The 23517-nt window shown below is 38.4% G+C and overlaps 1 pseudogene; it reads right to left on the bottom strand.

The window, feature by feature from the left end:
- Window positions 1-20929: 20929 nt before the first annotated feature.
- Window positions 20930-23126, bottom strand: LOC145487793 (uncharacterized; annotated as a pseudogene).
- Window positions 23127-23517: the final 391 nt, after the last annotated feature.

Raw genomic sequence — 23517 nt, 5'->3', positions numbered from 1 at the left:
GACAATTGATACACAATAAACAGTCTTTAGAGTTCAGTCACTTTTGGCAAATAAAGTCCTTCATCCACTTAGGGCTCTCTCTTTTTCTGACTGGACGACTATCCGGCTTTTCTGGAACTGCAGAAGGTACAGTTTGTCTTTGGGAATCCAGCTGAATTCCATCCATCGAATCTTGCTCGAAACTAGCTCCTTCTTTGGGTGTGTCAGTTGTTTTTGACGGAGCCGGGGGCTCAGTTCCTGAAGCACCTGGGTCTACAAACTTCTTCATGTGACCAGTATTCCTCATTTTACTTTGGCCAGAAGAATTCTCAATGATAACTGCATTTCCATTCTTCTCTACTACTCGATACGGCTCGAGCTCAAATGTTGGTGACAACTTGTTCTCGCGGTTCTGACGTAGCAGGATCATGTCGCCCTCTGCAATGTCACTTGTTGTGGCATGTCTCTTTGAGTCAGCATACTCTTTCTCTCTTAGCTTCCTGCGAGCATACCTTTCTCTGAGAAGAATTTGCCACTCTGCTTCAGTAGCCTGATCACAAGAAGGTTTAACCTGTGGCAACTTATCTCTTAACTTTCTGCCCGTAAGGAGCTCAGCTGGAGATAGTGAAGTGACTGTATGGGGAGTGCTGCGATACTGGAAAAGAAAGTCTTGTACTTCTCTCTTCCAATCTTTGCCTTGTAGTTGTGCTATTCGGATTGCCTTCAGGAGGGTTTTGTTGAGCCTCTCTACTTCGCCATCACTTTGAGGCCAATACGGGATGCCCTTCTTGTGATCAATCGATAAGTACTCGAGGAATCCTTCAAATTCTCGTGAAGCAAACAGTGGACCATTATCACTTCTGAGGGTTTCAGGCAAACCATGAGTGCGAAACATGCTCTCCATGCATTTGATCACATTTCCTGCATCTGTCTTGGTCAGAAAAGCTATTTCTGGCCACTTAGAATAATAGTCAACTACAACGAGCAAGTGTCCCTTCTTTGGAATCTCTAGTAAGTCCACAGCAATTTCACTCCATGGGCCTTGAGGCAGTGGTGTTGACCTTATTGGTTCTGGCTTTGGTCTGGGTCCAACCAGCTGGCATGGGTAGCAGGCTCGGATTAACTTTTCAACTTGTTTGTCAAGGTCGGCCACCATACTTTCTCTCTTAATCGAGATTTCGTTCGCACCATCCCTTGGTGACCCTCATGAGCCAGTTGAATGGTCTGGTCCACAACTTTTCTGGAATGACAACTTTGTTTCCTCTCATAACCAGCTGTCCCATTATCCAGAGTTCATTTCTAACAGCTTTGTAGGTTGTTCCTTGGAGTTTCGACCAATCACCAGAAGTTATGGCATGGCGAACCAGTTGCAGGGTAGGGTCTCGCTCTGATTCTCTCTCAACTTGGCGGGGTGCTAATGCTGCAGGTATGGCATCAGCAACTATGCTGCGTGCATATTCTTCTGTCTGCTTGATGGCTGCATTAGGAGTACTATCTACTGGCAATCTGCTCAATGCGTCAGCGGCGTTTTCTCTGCCAGGGATGTGTCTGATGCTAAACTTGAACTGCTGCATGTATAACAACCATCTTTCAATTCTGGCTGAAGGTGGTTTTGAATGTGGACCAAACACAGTGACCAGCGGCTTATGGTCAGTGCAAATTTCGAACTCATTTCCATGGATGTACAGGAAGAACTTCTCACAGCCCCACTTCACCGCCAGTGCCTCCCTCTCAAACTGAGAATATCTGCTCTCGGGTGGAGTTAGTTTTCGGCTAGCATAGTGTACAGGTCTGTACAGGCCATCAGCTTGCTTTTGTTCCAAGACAGCTCCGATACCTACTGGTGAGGCGTCTGTGGTGACACGGGTCTCCGCTCCTTGTTTGAAGAATGCCATGACTGGTGCCTGCGTCAGCTGCATTTTGACTGCTTGGAAAGCCTTCTCTTCAGCAGTGCCCCATTTCCATTTGGCATGTGATTTGGTTAGATCCCACAGTGGGCTGGCAATGATTGCGAAGCTTGGAATGAACCTTGAACAATATTGTGCCAAACCAAGGAAGCTTCGCAGCTCTGACTGGTCCTTTGGTCTTGGTGCTTGCACAATGGCTTCAACTTTGTCACCAGATACTTGTAATCCCTCGTCAGTTAACACGTTACCAAGGTACTCCATGCTATTCACGCCGATCTGGCACTTTTCATAATTCAGTGTTAAGCCACTCTCTTCTAATTTCTTCATGACTTGATTCAACCTTTCGTCATGTTCTTCTTCAGAAGTGCCAACTACACGGATATCATCATGAATATTGTGAGCGCCAGGGCAATCTTTGAGTATCTGCCAGATGATGTGTTGGAACTTCTCAGTGGCCATATTGACACCAAATATCAGACGTTTGTAGCGGTAAAGACCATTAGGTCCTGCAAAAGTGGTAATGTCTCTTGACTCTGGAGCAAGTTCTACTTGGTGAAATGCCATGTTCAAATCTAACTTGGAGAACACTTTTGCCCCTGAAATTTCTTGCAGTGTCTCTTCAGTGGTAGGCACAGGGTGTTTTTCTCTTAATATCGCTCGATTGGCTTGTCTCATATCTAAACATATGCGAACATCACCATTTGGCTTTTCGACACTAACAAGGGGGTTAATCCAACTTGTTGGACCGTTCACTTTCTCTATCACATCAAGCTTCTCAAGTTCCTCTAGTTTGTCAACAACCTTTTGTTTCCTGCTGAACGGAATTCTTCGCATAGCTTGAGCAACTGGGGTGACACTTTCATCTACATGCAGTTTTAATTGGAAATTTCTCAATTTTCCAAGACCAGTAAACACTTGAGGGTACTTTGCCTTAAGGGCAGCCCTCTTATCAGTAACATCTTTGAGTTGACAAGAGTTCACAGAAACACCCACTTTCAAGACACCTAATTCTTCAGAAGAGCTCCTGCCCAGCAATGTGTCTGCGGAGCCTGGCATTACGAAGAACTCAGCTTTCAACGACGTTTGTGTATTAGGTACACTAATGTTCAACATGCATTTTCCTCTAAGCTTTAACGGCTGCTGAGATGCATAAGCATAAACTTTCCTGTCAGTCTCTAACAACTCTAGCTTTCCATTGGACACTTTATCAAACACTTGCTCAGACATTAAGTTGCAGGTAGCACCTGAGTCTATGATGACATTGACAGGTTCACTTTCAATCATAAGAGGTAAAGTGTTTGACTCACCATCTGAGGTGCTAAAGACATAGAATCCATCATCTTTACTGACTTCGCTTCCTTCCACGTCATCTTGGTCAGGCTGGTCGCCTATGGTTCGTACGCCTTCTCGTTTTCTTCCAGATTTGCCTCTTCCTTTGCCATGTTTATCCTGTTTCGTGTGACAACAGACCTCCATGTGCCCACGTTTTCCACATTTGCTGCAAGTATGGTTACGAGAAACTTTACAATCTTTCGCCATGTGACCTGTCTTATCGCATCTCCAACATTTGCCTTGCCATGGCTGCTTGCTCTTCGCTCCTTTATCGCCCTTACTTCGGTCTTCCCAGGTACGATTCACAGTTTCTTCGCTTACGAGAACCAAGGCATCCTTATGGTGATAGGTGGTCACGATTTCCAGAAGTCTGGTCAGACTAAGGTTTTCTTCGCGGTAGAATTTGCCCTTCAGTTCCTTATTCGTGATATGCGAAATCACAATATCTCTCACCTGGTTATCTTCTTCTTCACCATAGTCACAGTGTTCCGCTAAACTTTTCAAATGCATAACGAAGTTGTTGATCTTTTTGCCCGGATTCGGCTGGCTGGCAAGCAGTTTTTGTCTCGCTAGAGGTACATTCTTCTTCACTTTGAAATGGTCCGAGAGACACTTCATCGCTTTATCGAACTCTTTGTTGTCTCCTCGCACTTCAGCTGAATACGTTTTGAAAATTTCACGGACTCCAGGTCCTGCGAGATGTAGAAGTAGAGCTCGCTTTTGCACTTTGTCTTCAACCCCCGAAGCTGCCACAAATAGTTCGAACTCAGCTTTCCACTTGTCCCAGCAGTGAGCCAGTGTGGCTGGTTCCCCAATGCAGTCGAAGGGAGATATGCACGGTAATCCACTTAATGTGACCGCATCCTTGTCGCCAAAATGTGGTGTTTGCGGAACAAACAGAGACTGGATTTGACAACACAACGTTTTAATCCACCATTTTAGATGGTCTCTTCTATTCAAGCACATGGTCACTTCCAAATAAGGAAATACCATATATGGAGATACACTACAAATAGTTATTGAATTCTGATCTGATTGTTATTTCCATGTATTGACTATTTGAAAGCTGTTCTCAGTCATGAAAACAAAACTCTTTCATTCAACTGCTTGTAGTGTTTAATAGTGAAAACATTTTGCTTAATTAAATTACATTCTGCACGCAATGTTTTCTTTGCTCTCCTGTGTCGAAACGTTTAAGGAAATTGAAATCTTTGTTGAGCAGTATTGCATAAATTGCAAAGGAATTGAAAAAGGATCTATTTTGGCTTATTTTGATGGGATTTAGGATATTTAGAATACTGAATATCTATGGGGCGGACCATTATTTTTTTGGAAGCTGGGGGGTGAAAATTTTTCCAAGACAAACAATTTTTTTTCTGTATCGTTGTCTGTGAAAACATTTTTTTTCCGGTGTCATCTTCCTGCAGACAATTTTTTTGATGCCTGCAAAAAGTTTAGTTGGGCTTTTTTTGCTTTTGCAAACAAATTTTTCAGGATTCCCCCCCCTCTAAATCTGTACGATCTTCCTATGGTCTACAACGCACTAATCTTTTAACATGAATCGATGAACTCAAACCCTAAGTAACATGTTTTTCCTATTTCAAATATAACATTTCGTCAACTTTCTAAATATATATACTCAAGAAAACAAATATTATCGACTTCTTCTGAACCACTCTTACTACCAAACCTCTACTACACCTCTTGCTCTATGCCATAAATACCAAAACTACTTCAACATATTTCAACCGCACTAACAATCCATGACGCATTAGACTCATGTACCTACTGGGTACTATTTTTTTGTTTTGTTTTGCGGCGACAGAAAAAAAACCCTCTGGCACCCAGGGTATAATTAGATAAGTCCTGTTTATCAACTTTTTTGAACGACCTCTATTTTGAACAAAGGTGTATCCTTTGCAGTTTTCCATTTAGAGGGAAAAGATCGTTTTAAATTAAGGGACGCATTAAACAAAGCCGTTAAAAAAGGAGTAATGAAGTCAACTGCGTGTTTGAGGAGACCGGCACCAATTCTATCAAGACCAACTTATAAGCTGTAGTAAATGAGAGAGAAATGAGAAATGACCTCATCTTCTCTTGTTTAACTCTGGTCACTACCAATTATAAGGTACTCATGTGAGGTCATCGTGTTTGTAACCTCCCAAACAAAATGCGTTCGTGACAAAATTGTTATTAAAAAAATGACAAATTATCTTAGGAAGATTAAGAAGAAAGATACTACCGATACTGGACCGATAGTCGACCGATAGTCGACCGATACCTGACCGATACTTGACTGATACTTCACCGGCAGGCGATCGCTACATATCGGCCGATGCATCGGTCGACCATCGGTCGAATGTCAGCCAACTATCGTCCGATAGTTGGTCGATAGTCGGTCGATAGTCGACCGACAGTCGGCAGATAGTCAACCGATACTTGACCGATACTTGACCGATGCTTGGCCGATACTTGGCCGATACTTGATCGATACTTGACCGATACTAGACCGATACTTCACCGGCAGACGATCGCTACATAACGGCCGATGCATCGGGCTACTATCTGTCGAATGTCGGTCAACTGTCGACCGATAATCGGTTGATAGTTGGTCAATGGTCGACCGACAGTCGACCGATATATCGACCAATATATTGGTTGATATATCGACCGAGTCCACCTATAGTACACATGATCCGACAAAGCCACGTGTTAAGATCTTTTGCGTGCGATTTTGCACGTATTAACACAATGATCGTGTCAACTTCCAGATAGAATAATTTTATTTCAGTGAGCGATTTTGTCGCTTTTTACCAGGGGAGCTCAGAGTCAGTCACAAGTTGTTTACAATTCCATGAGAGTGAGCTCGGAGATTTTGATATTTTGTAACAGAAATTTCCTATTAATTCACTTTGTTTGTTAAGACCACAGACGGTTTATCATTTCGGTGTTTCAGATGTTTGAATTCATTTTGAATAGCATATTATTAATTTTGTGTACGGAGCGAACTTACAATTTTTTGGGGTGTGCAATGCGGGGCGCTTTAAGAGTTTCCACAAAATTGACTTCTAGTTATGACGACTGTTATACAAAATTCAATCCAGCATTGTTTAGCTGAAGTTGTAATTTTGAGGATGCCAGTGCTTTTCATTCGTGCTTTTCATTTGAGCTTGAACATTCATTCATACAAAGCTTGTTTCTTCAACACAAACCATTTTTTTCGAGCCCAGGATTGCTCGATGAGACATTGAACGCCTTGTCAATTTCTCATGCTTCCAACATGTAAATATCACCCCATTCGCTTTTACCAGAAGCATAGGTGATATGCTTCTGCTTTTTGTCATGCCATATCTTTCGAAACTAGAAACTTGCTAGAAACTACTGTGAACACCGAAGTGGCGAGAGCTTTGTCGAGTGCTTAGTGTGCGACTCAAGACGAGAAAACAAAGGGCTTATTACTTTCACTCTATTATAAGTACATGTAGCTATAACTGACTAGGCGTTGCCGAAAAGTTGTTTTGTTCCTTCTGGGATTCGAGGTCATTCCAAATTTCTCCGGCAAGTTTTTGAGGAGCTATGGGTTCTCTTCCAGAGGTAAGATTCCGGGAGCAAAAAATTCCTGGCAAATACTGCTGAATACCCCATACAGCCTGTAATAAAGCAAGGACCGTTTTTAAAATCATTTTCTATGTTATTTTAAAGTCATCTTATACTTTTAAATACATTTACAAATTAACTCATGTTTTTACATAACAGGAAATAATTCTGATGCGACCAAGCAACTTATCTAAAGTGATGGGAACTATAAAATCTAGTTACAGGAGTTTGTAATTAATAAATTCTGTTGCATTGAAAGTGGGAAATAATGTTCAAAATAAAGTATTAACGAATCTGATGTCCAGCTACTTTTCCCAGAGTCTTACTTCTGAAATATTCAAATACAAAGTAATTGTTTGCATCACAGCAACATACATAATTTTTTTTTAAAAAAAATAATGCTCAACACCCCTTAGAGCCTGTAATAATACAAATTTTCATTTTAAAATACATCTACAACTTAAGTAGTGTTTTCGCATCACAGCAAATAATTCTGATGTGACCAAGGAACTTACTCTACAGCAACAGGAATTATGAAATCTAGTTACAACAGTTTTTAATAAATTCTGCCATCTTAAAAGGAGGAAATATTGGCCAAAATAAAATGTTTTTGAGTCTGATGTCTAACTACCTTCTGCGTTATTTTACTTCTGAAACCTTCAAATACAACGTATTTGTTTGCAATTGTCCATTGTTAAACTTCTGCCAAAATGTTGTGCCAGGTTCGCCTCCTTTTAAAAATGATCAAATTCATCATCTATTTTTGGTTTCAAGTAAAAGTATGTTTCTTAAGCCTTTGAATCAGTGTTCTCTTTCCCCTACACTTAGTATTGATTTGAACAGTAATTTGAGACCACTCTTTGCCAAAAGAAGAACGAAGCTTTTTCCTACATCTCACTTAAAAGAAACAATAGGACTTCACTCACCTTATTGATTTTCTGGGAAAAACTAAAAGATTTTGAATAATAATGCACAGGCGCTTTGACTTTTACTCAAAACCCTGCTCACTCTTTCATTTTCATGGGAAAGAAAGATTTTCAACCTGCCCGGGCACATTTAGTGCTGTGAGTTTTGAAAGATGAAAGACATAATCCTGCTTCTGGTACAGAAAAGTTAGTAATTTGCCCACGCTTTGACTTTAACATGTATGGCAATTACAGAATTACAAAGATCACATCAAATTTATTGAAGATATATATTAAATACACAATCACTCAACTTTGTTTCAAAACTACTCTCGTTTAGGAAAACAACACTACTACAATTAATTAATCAACTTCTTTGATTAAAAAGAAATTGGAATCTAAAAGAAGTATAAACTTTCTTCCTAGATAAAATTACAAGTAGATTTTATCATGGAAACATTTCTGAACAAAACGAGTCAATCAATTATTAAAATGTAGATATAGATATAGATATAGCTAATACTTGTGTTCCCATAAAATTCCTATACGAATAAAATGTCTACTTGACTTCTGGAGCAACAAGATCCTTGGTTCCTGCATGGCAAAATTCACGAATTTCCTTGTAAAGGTATTCCGCCCGATCACGACTGATACCTTTTGGAGTGATCACAGGTGGTAACAAATCAGGTTGTGGAAAGTTCATGTCACGTTGAAGAATGTTCAGTGCAATCTCCTCTGATGACCAATACTCTTTGCAAAACACAGTGCCTGGATAGTCTTTATCAAATCTGAAGTGATGATAGGTTTTTAAACGGGGTATCTTCTTGAAAAATTGATCAAGATATGTCATCCAGTCATAAGTTGGGATAAGGACTGTTCCATTGTGCAGGCCAACAAATTTAGCAGGGTTTACAGTGGCAGATTCTTCTACTGCCCTTGCTATACCAAAGAGCGATGAAATAAATGTTTTTTGAGTTTTCTGTTTCACTAACCCAAAGCACCAGTCTGGTGAGAATTTGGTGTGACCCGCAAGAAGAAAATTATACTCAATTTCATGGTGGAGGCCAGTCATTACTCTCCAAAGATAGTACCACATAAAGGCATTGTTTTTGTTCTGTGCTCCACAGTTGTTGGCATCGACCTGAGCAAGTGTTTCACCTAGTCCATGACGCTCGAAAAAGTGGTGAATGTAAGATATTGTACTGTCTGCTCCCTTCCCTGTTAGGACAGTTTCATCTATTAAAAAGTTTACTTGCCTTGGTATGGCCTCAGCAAACTCCAAAAAGCCCGCATTTCCAGGGCGTCTTGAAATAAATCGGGCCAGGTTGGTAAGGGTCAGAAGGATAGTGAAGCTGCTGGGCATAATCATACAGATAATGCACTGTTTCATCAAGACTGCATGGTGCATGTTTCTCTGTAAAATCAACGCTTTTGAGGTGCTCAGTGAGAGCATCCTTGGTGGTTTTACAACAGTATTTGTAAAGTTCCCTTATGCCTTCAACCAGAAGTAAGTGTCGCTCTTGTTGTCTAACAACTTCTGCCTTTGGGAACTCTGGTAAATTGGCACTTTTGTGGATTTGATTGCTGTTCTTTTGACAAGTCCAACAGAGATCTGATGCTGGTCTCATGATGACTATAAATGGGCAAAGTTGCCTCCACAAGCCACAGAACTTTGAATAGCCAACAGCTACTTGGCTGGCGGTAATGCAAGCGTCTTGATAAATTTTCCACATCTTGTGCTTTGTTAAAGAAGATCGTAGAAGTTTTACATCCATTCTCTTGAAACCAGGAACACGACCAGGGAATAAAAGAGCTTGCTCTTCTGCGACATTCGTTATAAACTTCACGACCCGTTCAATAGATTCAGCACTCAAAGCAGAGCTGGGAAGGCGTTTCTTGTTCCCATGAATGCGAAGAGTTAATCCATTATTCCTGTAATGTTTGACGAGACTGTAAAATCTTGTTTTGTGAAGGTGATGCATGAACAGGAATGTTTTCAAACAGATTCTGTGGTTGTGAAAATAAAAAGGCATCCTGGTTTGCTGCCGTTTCTTTTCCATCCTTCCTGAATTACTGACTTCGTCACAGTTCAAGGAGCTATGTATTGTCCCTAAAGTTACGAGATCAAGTTCGGTGGAGGAAAGTTCAAAACAGTTGTTTTGACAGTCGATTATGTCTTCAGTTTGAATTGTAGAGCTGCATGGTTTTCCTTGGTCGCCTTGCATACATCCACAGCCTTCACTCATGAATACCTCCACTTTTGCATGCTCGGATTTATCAACCTCCAAAAACTCAAACTCAAAGTCATTATCAGAGTCAATGTTGTCATCCTGATGGCCTTCTTCGTCGCTGCTAAAATCAGAAGAGTTGTCATCTTCTGGTTCGTCCTCAACCGGTCTAAGGTTGAAATAGGCTTCTACGACGGATTCCAAGTAGTTTTCGCTGCCTAGAAAGTATGAATATTCTTGCTCTTGAGATTCCATAATTATAATTCGATGATTTTCGATCACTTGTCACTTTCCAAAATGCGGTCAACCATGTCGCTTACAGTAACTACGGAAACAGAACCAATTGAACATGTGCAAAGCAGTCACATTGACCTCGTGAAAGTATGTGTGTGGAAAATGCAAAGGGATAAATTGCTGCACTTATCTCATTTTTACGTTCTGCATACAACAGTGAAATCGAGGTGTTTCCTTGGAGTCTTTTCTACGGAAAAGCAAACATTGGTACAAAAAGCTGGAGAAATATTTATGTAAGAACAGCAATAGAAAGAGCTGGCCAAAAACAATTTTTCCTGGCGATGTAATCTGGTAAGTTGCATGCAAATTAAGAAATCTACCGTGTTAACGAGTCTAACGTGTTAAAAAACAAAGAAATAACCATGTCGATCTACCGTGTTAAAATACAAAGAAGTAACCGTGTCAATCTACCGTGTTAAAATACAAAGCTCTACCGTGTTAGCCAAATGCAAACAATGGCCATAAGCACATTACTTGAAAGCAATTGTTTTCTTTTGCATATACGCACGATAAGCGTGTCATGTTAGAACCGTGCGAATGTGTAGCTACCATGCTGTGTGCGTGCTTTCTCCTTATTCACTGTTTTTGCTGTGCTTGCAAATCTTGCATCCACTCCGTAACACTAACCATTTGTTCCTCTTCAGTGGCAAGCTTTTTGGTGACCTCACCAATTGTATCATCTTCGCTGTCGCTGTCATGCACGTGAGCAGGCTGCTTTTGACCCTTCACTTTTTCCTTTCGCGTCTTCTTGCCACTGAACTAACAGTGGCTGTTGGGGCGGTGCAACCAGCTGAACTGGAACTGCTCGGCGCTTCAGCAGCACTTGTTTCTGGACTATTTTCTGAGCTTCCACTGTTTTCTGAAGCCTGTGTACCAGCTCGCTCCATGTTGTTACATGTGATGATATCACAGCAGTCAAGGACAGAATCAATTATGTTGCGATGAGGACTTTTGCATAAATTTCCTCCGCTTTGCCGACAATTTCAGTCCTTCTTTTCTTTGTACTGGTTCTTTGAGTGCTTAACTTTGCGCTGGCACTGGTTGACGGTGTATTTTAGGCCTTGTGCCTTGGAGATTTCCTCCCAGGCTTTGCAGCTATCTTTGCTTTCTACTTTTTCAATATTGTCAGCCCAAAGCCGCAATGGAATTTTTTCATCTCTTCCTTTTGTTGGACTTTTTTTGCTTCTCCTGAGGCAGCTGAAGGAGCTGGTGATGGCTGGATTGGCTGGCGATGTTCAAAAGCCCGGTCAAAAGACGGCTGTGAGGTCAAAGGCTGCAAGTCTTGGGAAAAAATCTGCGAGCTAAAGGGTGAAAACAAGCCATCCCCATACTGAGAATAATCAGGTGAATAGTGCAAATTTGTAAATTGGTATGGTTTGAAATTTGCCATAAGGACCAGATAAAACGTTTGTAGGGAAAACCAGTGACAAAAATTTTGAACCGATAGCTGTAGCTAGCTGTGCACACATGTTATCTTCGCAGAATTGTGAAAATCCAATTTTTGCCAGTATTTCAGATTTGATTGACGTTGCGACAGAAGAAAAACAAACAATTGTTATTTTATGGCCATTAGACAAGATATGACCTGCTTCGAAGCAGGGCATCCACTTTTTTGATCTTTAGGTCCTTTGGACATAGTTATGTCTGGTCTTGACTAAAGGGTTGCACTTGTCGCAAGCACGGGATGACAGGTTTTATGTCCAATGTAAACACCAAAAGCATTAGTACAACCCCTGCCTTAGCTTATGTTCACATGTTTAGCAATAATTGGTCAACTGGCTAATCCTGTCCTGGTGTAGATTAAGAAGTTACACCATGCTTAGTTCTTGGAAAAGGAATAACATTTAAAAGCATGCATGTTCACATTTGGAAGACTGAAATAATACTACATTTAAATAGTATGGACTTCAAAAACCCTCCGTGTTTAACTGTTTTTAATATGTAACTGAGTTTTAGTTTACAAAACCTCTTAAACTCCAGAGCTCTCCTCATGATGTCTGAAATATTTAAGGCTGTTCAACAGTATTTCTGGAATCTGAAATGCAAAATGATAGAACGCCTGTGCAGTCACAAGAAAACTAACAGAGAAATACAGCTAGACTATTCCTAAAATCATCTTACATGTGGAAGATCATTTGATATTCAGGAAAGGGTAATGCATATGTCAAAGGAAGGAGGTCCACAGCAAAATGCACTTTGGTGTGGGAAGTGGGCAGGATAATTCCTGAAATATCTTTGTATAATAACAGAACAGCAACCCACTTTCTAGAATATAACAACAACATTTCTTTTAACATTTTTCTGAAAAGATATTTCCTTAGTGAAAAACCTGTTTTGGTAAATGGAAACAATTTTGCACCTAATTTACCGCTAATAGTGTTAAGATCTCTGAGCCTAAAATATCAAAACTTCTAAAATACTTGTGTACAACAACAGAACAGCAAACAACTTTTTGGAATGTGACAACACTACATGTGCTTTTCTCTTTACCTTTTTCTGAAAAGGTGAATACCGGTACCTAACTTAGTAGTAGAAACATACTTAATCAGTGTTAAGACTTTTGAGCCCAACAATGTCACAGAAGACATTACGTTTGTGGCCTGAGACAAGCTTGTCAATTGCCATCTGTGACAGGTTACCAGCACAGTAAAGTACCTCAGCACTACCATCAAAAAGTTCATGATACATGTTTAATCCTTTAAATAATGGTTTTATTCAAAGATGTAAATAGGCATGGTGGGTAGGTAGGTAGGTAGGTAAGACTTTATTTTACGAGGGTAACATTTGACAGTATTAAAACTGATAACCTAATGGCCCTCAAAAATTAAAATTTTAGAAAAAGAAAGAAATAGTACAATCGTAACAATATTAAAAATAATTGAAATAAAATAATTAAGCCTACATTGTAAAATATTTATAAAATGTGATTATTTACAAATTTTAAAAAAATTTACAGGAATAGTTTGCTAAGAATTTGATTATCTAAAATTATTTTAAAAAGGGAGCACTTGATTTTTTACACTGGTACTCTGTTTGATGTCCACACTTAATTTGTTCCATTCTTTTGTGGCTTGCACAGCAAACGCTCGACCCCCTTCAGTAATTCTCTTAAATCACGGGCACATTAAGTTTATATTACAAAAACGGGTTGATCTATTATGAGTGTCAGAGTTTCTGATAAGTAAATCATCTATATATTCCGGGGTTTTGCCATTCAGCCTTTTGTAGGTTAGAGTGCATCGATTTATATACGATTCAGCATAAAAGGGAACCCACTTTAAGGTGTTAAATAAGCCGACAGAAGGTGCTGTTCTTTCGGCATCGAGGATAATTCTAGCCGCACGTTTTTGAAGACGCAGGACTTTCAAAAGATTTTCTTTACTGCAAGAAGTCCAAATCGTGCTATCGTAAAGCATTTCAGGTTTAATGATCGTAGAGTAGTATATGTCTCGTTGATTGCGTTTCAAATAAGGACTTATGTGATGAAGGAGTCCAATACGTTTCACCAACTTTTTGCATAACTCCTCAATCTGGCGATTAAATGAAAGATCCTGATCTAACGTTACCCCAAGAAGTTTGAAATCAGTAACATGTTCAATATTACTTCCATTCAAGTTAATATCTACTGAGGTAGAGGTGACAAGGTTCTGCAAACGTTTGCCTGTTACCAGCATGTACCACCCTGTTACGTTTGCCTGTCACTAGAATCTTCAGAATTGAAGGAGGTGAGTCGCCCAGGAAGAAGAAGAAGAAGCATGGACTTCGTTTTCTGAGAGTTTCGTGCCAACCACTCATCTAAACGTTTGAGATCTTGATTGAGAGCCTGTGTCATATGAGGAACATTTTCCCAGCTAGAGCATTTTGATAGAGTTGTATCATCAGCATAAACATCCAGTGTTGAATCACGTATACTTAAAGGCATGTCATTTACAAACAATAAGAAGAGAATGGGTCCTAAGATTGATCCTTGAGGCACTCCTTGTAACAACTGCTTACTGGTGGAACAGCAGCCATTTACACGCACATATTGTTTTCTTCCAGTGAGATATGACCCAAACCACTTTAATGATAAATCGTTGGCCCCATAAATAGATAGCTTCTTAAGTAAAAGCTTGTGATTTATTACATCGAAAGCCTTTCTAAAATCGTCAAAAGCTAAGCCAGTAACCATATCATTATCCATATTAAAGAGCAGTTCGTCAGTTAATTTAATCAGCGCCGTTTCTGTGGAATGATTTGGTCGAAAAGCTGACTGGAGGCTGTATAGCAAATCACAGCTGTGTAGGTGTTTGAAGAGAGATGTTGCAACTTGTCGTTCAAGTATCTTCAAAAGAACAGGTAATACAGAAATTGGTCGATAGTTGCTTGTGTTTTCACGAGAGCCATTTTTGACCAAGGGAGTGACTTGAGCAGTTTTCCATGTCGATGGAAAACATCCAGTAGAGATGTAAAGATTCATAAGGCGACAAAGGGGGTGGACCAGAACAGAAGCCGCTAACTTAAGAACCTTCGCACTAAGGCCGTCACATCCAATCGCCTTACTTGAAGGGATCTTGGTAATGAGATCAAGCATCAGCACCTCAGTAATAGGTGGTATTTCAAAGGATTGGTTTCCTGACTTTGACTTTACAAATTACAGGCATTCAATCCAATTGTGAATAAAATTTTTGGTTCAATTATCGGAAGCCATTTGTAGCAAAATTTAATCTTTGCAATCTATGTTTAATCCTTTAAATAATGGTTTTATTTAAAGATGTAAATAGGCATTCAATCCAATCGTAAAAAAAATTTCTGGTTCTATTCAATCTTTTAATTTCCATGATTCAATCCAATACCTGCAATATTGATTCAATCCAATACCTGCAATATTGATTCAATTCAATACCTCAAATATTGATGCAATCCAATACATCAAATATTGATGCAATCTTCCTGGGCTGAGCGTGGCCAACAGCAATAAGAGTAACTGAGCACTAGAGAACACTGAAAACATGGCAGGTAAAGGGGAACTAGATGTAGAAGTTGGGTTTCCTAAGTTTCTTGCAGAGGTCTTGGATAGAATGGAAACAATTTTCCATTGGACATTGATAACAATGTTGTAGTTGAAGAAATTGATCTGGGACAACATGATTCAGTGCAGTCATTTGTGTTGGAAAGGCTACATCCCTTAAGGGAGTCAAGTCAAATGGGAAGAGACATCTTCCAAGAGGCTGTAGAACTTGTGAACGTTAGACTTGGGCCACTGACAATTGCATAATACATGTGTGTGGGCTGGGTAAATCTGGGTAAATGGGTTCCCTTGACAATGAAAACATATCACATGTCACACACAAAGGTCACAATTTGCATTCAGATAAGCAAACGAACTGTATGAGGCGAGTGAAACTGTAGTCGCTAAATGTGATAATTCTCCTCTACTAATTTACTTTTTGATGGTATTGGCTTGTAGGCAAATCGACTTCAGTGTAGGCGAAACATCTCAGAACGTGTAGGCGAATCGTCTTAAGTGTAGGTGAATCAACTTGTAGGCGAATCATCCTGTAGGCGAAACGACCGGCTTCCCTTTTGGGCTCCCACACTTTATGCAAACACAAATGGCATAAGAACGAAGAATATAAATTGTATTTAGCATGTGTTTGGGCTCGCTTTAATAATGAAGAATATACATAGTATTTAGTGTGTGTTTGGGCTTGTACGCTTTAAGAACAAAGAATATAAATTGTATTTAGCGTGTGTTTGGGCTCGAATGCTTTAAGAATGAAGAATATGCAAAAAATATTCTTCGTCTTTATACTGACATGCGCTTCACCAATGGAATACCAATGATTGAGTGTTATTCCATTGGTACCAATCGTATCATTGGTACCAATGGACAAGTAGAATGCACCCCTACTCAGCCAGAAACAATTGGAAATATTCTATGACTTTATAATGAGATGCATTTCACCAATGGAACACCAATCGAATAAGTGCAATTCCATTGATACCAATTGTACCATTGGTACCAGTGGACGAGTAGAATGGACCCCTACTCAACCTGAAGCCATCAGAAATATTCTAAGTCTTTATAATGACATGCGCTTCACCAATGGAATACCAATGGATTGAGTGCTATTCCATTGGTACCAATCGTACCATTGGTACCAATGGACAAGTAGAATGGACCCCTACTCAGCCTGAAGCCATCAGAAATATTCTAAGTCTTTATGATGACATGCGCTTCACCAATGGAATTGCAATGGATTGAGTGCTATTCCATTGGTACCAATCGTACCATTGGTACCAATGGACGAGTAGAATGTATCCCTCCTCAGCCAGAAACAATTGGAAATATTCTACATCTTAATAATAGTTATTTAATAGATATTAATAAATATTTATCATATGCTTATTAAGGCAATTATTTTCATGAAATCCACTCATGGTTTCCTTGTTTTCATTAGTTGTTATCTCTTTTCAGTTTTACTTTGTCAGGATAATTCTCAATTTTACTTTCATCCAGTAGACCAATGCTACATTCCATCATGATTGTCACAATGGCTAGCGAAAGTGCAAAATCTACCATTCAAAACTGAAATGTGTGGCTAGTTGGCAGTAGTGTTAGCCTCGAGCTCTGGGTACGCCACAATATTCACAACAAACTGGTGCAATGTTTGTCATAGAATATCAAGAAAAACATTGTTTTTAGGAAAGAAATACCACATGCAGGTTAAATAATACAAAACATGAGAACCAAACTTTGGACAACAACATTGAAAAACTTAAAACACATCCCAATGTTCAATGATTACTGTCTTGTAAAATGTAATTCTTATTTCAAAAATAACATAAAGCCAGGTTTACACAAGCAGTTTTTATGAGAAACATGTTTGACTGTGTATGTGGCACAGCAAAAATTTTGTTTACAGTTCAAAGTTTAGTGTGCCAGTAATGATTGGACAGCAGAAATATGCACAATACCAAAGACCAATGACTGTGGTGGGAAAATTTGCCACAGTTTATGTTATTTGCCACAAAAAGTTAGCTTTAGATAAACAAATATGTCTGTCACATAAAAATTGGTTAATTTACATCTACAAAAGCGGCAGTAATGGAATCTAAATTTTCCGTGTCCCCTGTGTCTCGGTTGTAGCAATGCCTCATTTACCTAAGCAGACTAATGGTTTGATCAAGCATGTGCTTCTGCAACTTCTGAGTCAAAATTCTCAAAAATTATTTCCGTTTTATCCAAGATGTTTTCAAGACACTTGGGAAACTCAACTTCTAAATCTAGTTCTCCTTCGCCCGCCATGTTTTCAGTGCTCTCTAGTGCTCAGTTACTCAATATTGCAGGTATTGGATTGAATCAATATTCCAGCTATTGGATTGAATCAATATTCCAGGTATTAGATTGAATCAATATTCCAGGTATTGGATTGAATCAATATTCCAGGTATTGGATTGAATCAGTATTCCAGGTATTAGATTGAATCATGAAAATTAAAGATTGAATAGAACCAAAAGTTTTATTTACTATTGGATTGAATGCCTATTTACATCTTTAAATAAAACCATTATTTAAAGGATTAAACATATATTGCAAGGATTAAATTTTGCTACAAACAGCTTGCCATAATCCTGCAAAGCATTCTGGCTTTGTTTGGCAGCCCTCAGCCATGTGGCAGCGTTTGGCCACAAACAATTTTTTTTTTCGGACCGAAAAAAACAACACACGAGTGGCAGCGCTTGGCTGGGCAATTAATTTAATTTTGATTTGATTTCAGTTATCTGGGTTTCATTTCATTTCTATTTTACATTTTACTTTCACTTGCTTTTATTTTAAAAAGAAAATAAGTAATAAATCAAAATTAAAAAAATAAATAACAAAAATATTTCCTACAAATTTGAATATTTTTAATGGCAGTTCTCGGCCACCGTACAACTCTAAGTCCTTGTCATTTGAGGCTTCGAATTCTTCGTAACCTTTGTCGTTCAATGGGCTCAGGATGCTTTGGGAGAGCAACTCGTTAAGTTTATCCTTCATTTTCTCTTGAGATCAGAGAATCTGTTTCAAGCAAGACCGCGGTTTCTAATCTTACGATTCTCGTCAGTTGCTATATGAGGTGGAATGGAAGAGGTCAACTGAACTCTTTTCCTATCCGCCATGCTTTGGATCAATTTGGGTTTTTATATCCACACACGTCTGTAAGTAGGATCGATTGCATTCCGATTGGTCCTCGCCATCCAATCAGGTTGCTGTAGGTTCAATCCTGTTTGTTGTTAAGCTGAGTTCTGTTTTTGAAAAGGTTTGTTTGTGAAAAATTTAGGCTTTGTAACATGTTTTTTGGAAATGTAGAGTCATGTAGTAGTATACAGCATATGTGTTTATTCCTCTTAAATATGAGGAAATATGTTGTGTATTGTGTGTATTTTGAGTAGACTCTCATGTTCAAGGTATATACATGAACAGTAGAATATTTTGATCTGCTAATTAGTGGTTTCACGGGTAGAATAGGGTTCTGTCTGGAAAACGTAAACGGTAATTGATGGCAGGGGTGACAGGCCGCACAATCTATACCGGTGTGAAACATTTGAGAACCTTTTATATTTTCGTTCTAACAAGCATATCTTTCAAGGATTTTCCTTTCTTGAAAGATATGATTGGTGGATCTTTAAAGATTTCTCTGAGTAGTGGTTGGTTCTGTATTATGAGCCAGTTTTCACCAAGCAAGTGTTAAACTAGGTTATCGTGTAGGATTTTGAATACACCAGTGCTTAATATTTGAATGTAATATCTTACAGAAGGTGAGCTAAACATGACTTTTCTACCATAGTTAAAGTCCAAATACCAAGGAAATCAAATGCAAGAAGACTCTTCCACGTTCCTTTTGATTATCTGGTCACAGGCACTTGCCTACTACTGTTTTCGTTTCTAGCAGGTTAGTACAGAAGCCAATAAGGGACAATCCCAAAATATTTACGAGATCTGAAAAAATATTTCAAATTGTAATGTTTTTTGGAAATCATCGCTGAAGAGTTTATCAAATCTCAAAACTATTACAAATCTTCATAAAATTATTGAATCCACAAATATTATTTTGCAAATCCCAAACAAGTTTGCAAATCCAAGAATTGTCGCTAAATCCAGAAAACTATTTTGCAAATCCGAAAAAAAATATTTTCTCAGGTGTTCCTTGTGCCAGCAGTCTACCAGCATCAGCGGTTTTCCCGCCATTTTGGCGCATCTAAAATGGCAGAGTTTTGTGTCTCATGTGGATCTAAATTGAACCCTGGAGACAAAGTTTGCCTCAAATGTGGTTTCAAAGTTGCAGAGATACACTGTAAAAACTGACTAGTTAAAATAACCATTTAAAAATGTTGCCAAATGCATCTGAGAGAACCCTTTTTTTGGGTTGTTATCACTGTTTAAAATGGTTTGAATTAACTGGTTCCTCTTAGTTTGAAACAACTAATTATTATGACTGTTAGTTAATGTGCTTGTAATATCCCGTATGGACTACTGTAATAGTATCCTTTATGGTCTCCCAAAACAGGATCTGGATAAACTTCAGAGTGCAAAACACTGCCGCAGGCCTTATCACTGGAATCAAGCAATACGACCACATCAAACCTGCCCTTCGAGAATTACACTGGCTACCTGTTGAATCACGGATTATATTCAAACTTCTGCTCATCACTTTTAAGATTATCCATGGACTTTGTCCAGCCTACTTGTCGTCCCTCCTACAACAATACCACCTGCAAAGGAGCCTACGCTCATCCTCTAAACTTCTTTTCACTGTCCCTAATGTGAACTCTGTGACATACGGTGAACGTGCCTTTTCTTTCTCCGCACCTATATTATGGAACAGTCTACCAGATTCTGTTAAAAGTACATCTCTTTCATCTTTGATATCTGCCCTCAAAACATTCCCGTTTCGGAAATCTTACTTTTGATTTATTTTATTTTATGAGGATCTGTATTTTAATTATTTCATTTATTTTATTTATTACTGTTATTAGAAATATTTTATAGGATTTAACTAATTTATTTTTTATAGTAATGTAAGCGCATTGAGTTTTGTAAATGTGCCAAAAAAACATTATTATTATCATTATTATAATCATAATAACAATTGATTGTTTTGTCTCAACCATTTTTTTTAGTTGCTTTGCCGCCACTTTTCATGTCATTTTAACCAATTAAAATTAGTAGTTTTAACCTGTTTATTATAAGTTGGAACAACCATTACCTTTGGTTAAAATGACTATTCTTTTTTAGTTTTGTAACCACACAAATTGGTTCATTTGACTAATTAAAAAGGTATCCAGGGTGCATCTGAGAGAACCCTTTTTTTTAGTTACTTCTTGTCAATTTAACAACAACAAAAAATCGGTTAAACAAATTTGCTATTTTAATCCCAAATGTATCAGTAGTAATAACTGTTTTTGATAAGTTGAAATGACAACATAAAATAGATCATATTGACAGATATTTTTTTGTTGCAACTTCCTTTAATAATCACCCTTCAAAAATAATACAGTGTTTTAAACTAGAACAATATAGTCTGAAACCTGACCCAATCCCCACCTGGGGGCAGGGAACTGAAGAGATATACTTTGACAAAAATGCTTATCCTTGGAAAACTGATGAATCTCCGTAATTTGTTACAGTAGGATAATACTTATGTTACAGTAAGATGATGCATTACTTAAGCTCCATTACTACTGTTTGCACACCAATCGGAAGCTGTGCAGGTCTATTCTGCTTTGTAAAATTTGACAATAAAATTTTCTCTAAAAATAGATATGTGTTTTTTGCTTTGGCCACCTGGGCCCTTTGGGTAATCAGCATTAAATAAGAAGTAGCTGCCTATTAGGCTTAAAATGGCATTTACAATATCAAATTTCTTAAATTTGCACACGACCATGCCTTCCGCTGCTAGCATCAATGACTGGATGTCATTGAAATATCCCCCAGTTGAAATAAGGCGAGGTGCTGTTGTCACCTCAACCTCTCCATTGGCATCCACTTCAGAATCATTCTATAACAAACCAAACATTTCCAAATAGGTATTTCTTGAATTAAAATTTTGTAGTGTACAAAAGTATCGTGCTATTCTGAACTTGCTTTTACCATGTTTAAAAAAAGTGTGAAAATATTATCATTAATTAAAGTATTGTGGCAATAAAATATTGGTACTAAATGAATTAATCATATACGACTGCAAGGGCTGTAGATAAAAAAAATTAGCTGTAAAGCTACCACATAATCCAGGCATGTACAAGACAAAACAAATCAATCTGAAAACTCTGACAGGATTGAAGCATGGCTATAGAAGTGTTTGTACAACAAAAAATTCCCAAGTCAGTCTGCACTTGGTCCGTAGTGTCAAGACCTTGGGCCGATATTCATCCACTACAGTGCTAACACTTGGTTAAAGTTCGATACCTTATTTATGACCTGATCATTTAAACAACATCCTGTTTTAGGCCTGCCGTAGTTACCTAGTTGAGACCGACATTAAAGGCACTGTGAAGGACTTTTACTCATGGTCTTATCGATAATGATAAAAAAGAAGCTTCTTCTAAAAAAACACACCCAATTGAAGACTAGAGTGCAAAAACCATTCCTATTCATTACCAAAATGGGCAAGATCAATACCCTATTTATGACCAAAAAACAGCTGAAAAACCATACCCTTTGGGGCCGCACATACCAATATAGCCCATATTACTATAAGGGAGCATACTCCAGGACGGTTTTCGGTGGGCTTTTATGGCGTGAAACAAGCAGCAAAGTCAAAGCCTTGCGAAGAATGGTGGACAAGAAATAGGGAGAAACCACCATTCTTATCCTGGTTTTGTCTCTGCCATTCATTCCAGTCCACAAAAGCCCACTGAAACCACCAGTTATGCAGGTTATTGTTTCCTGAGTTCTTTTAAGGTGGCCGAACACAGTTTTCAAGTGGCTATGCCTAATTCACCATTGCTTTTAAACTATTACTCCTATGGCGCCCATTTTTTGTAAGAGTCAAGGTGAACCACAGAACGGTTTATTCTTGCATTTTGGCTAAGTTGTGTGCTCTTGCCATGGCAATGGGGCTGGTTAAAAACAAGGCTTAAAAAAATGGTTTTTGTTTATTTAAAAAAATCCAGTCGTTAGATTTTTTTCATCATTTGCCCACCACGAATTGACATTAAATCCCTTCTGTCGACACCGTTCTAATAAAATTTTGACATAGACAATTTTCGTAATTTACTGTAAATCATTTTCACTGCATGCTCTGTATTATTAAAAATTCCCCATGTCAAAATTCAGATTTTTTGTGATAGATCATTCATGTGGTTTCCGATCTATTTTTTTTGCCAAACTTCTTGAAATTCTAACGACTGGATTCTTAGAAATCGGCAAGTTTCTGCAAAAGCAATCAGTCTCAATTTTTCGAGCAACTGGGCATGCGCTGCATTTAACTGGGTTCTTTCGGTAACAAAGCTGAGAATTGCTGGGTTCTCTGCATCATTACCTTTTCTAACATATCCTTGAAAAAAAGTCTACAGCCATCAATACACTGCGTTCAATTATAGAGAAAAATAGCACAGATAGTGCGGGTGTTGAGTAAATAAAATGATCACTATATTGACGGCATGTTTGTTTTTTGCAATGCTAAGCGTGCGTGAAAACTGTTTAGCCACCTTAATTCTGCTGCGTGTATTAAATATTTATACTAAAATATTAAGCATCACTACAGCTTTCAATAACTTGAAATATGTCATTCTCAATTCTGGGAATCATTGACCATAGCTGATAAAAGTAATCTTACCGGCACAATTTTCCAAAAGTTAACACCTGGCTGGTGTTTGGCTGACTTCTTCTCCCCAAGAACATGTGGAAGAGCAGCCATGATAAAACGGTTTTCCATTTCTAAAGTAAGTTAGAAGAATAACAAATCATAAATCGTTTTTTTAACTATAACAAAAAATGACATGATGTGATTTTCTAAAATCTCAATAACAGACTCCAAGAGTGCATCAATGAATTGATTATCTGAAAGTTTAACCAGTCAAGAATACACTCATTTTGAAAAGGTGAAGATCAAGGTTCAAGTCAACAGTTGTTAACTAATAATGATGTTTGCATGGTCTCATTCAGAGTTACATGCATTGTGCACATCTTTCAACATTGTCTTTAGGCATGCTCTTGAAATGAGCCAATCACAACTGATGCAGACCTTATTTGTTTCATATCACTCAATCAAAATTGGCCACAATTTAAGGTCATGCTGATGGGTTGTG

The sequence above is a fragment of the Orbicella franksi genome, chromosome 5, assembly GCF_964199315.1.
Source record: "Orbicella franksi chromosome 5, jaOrbFran1.1, whole genome shotgun sequence".
NCBI lineage: Eukaryota > Metazoa > Cnidaria > Anthozoa > Scleractinia > Merulinidae > Orbicella > Orbicella franksi.
Note: the sequence above shows the minus strand (reverse complement) of the source record. Positions and strands in the feature narration are given on the sequence as shown.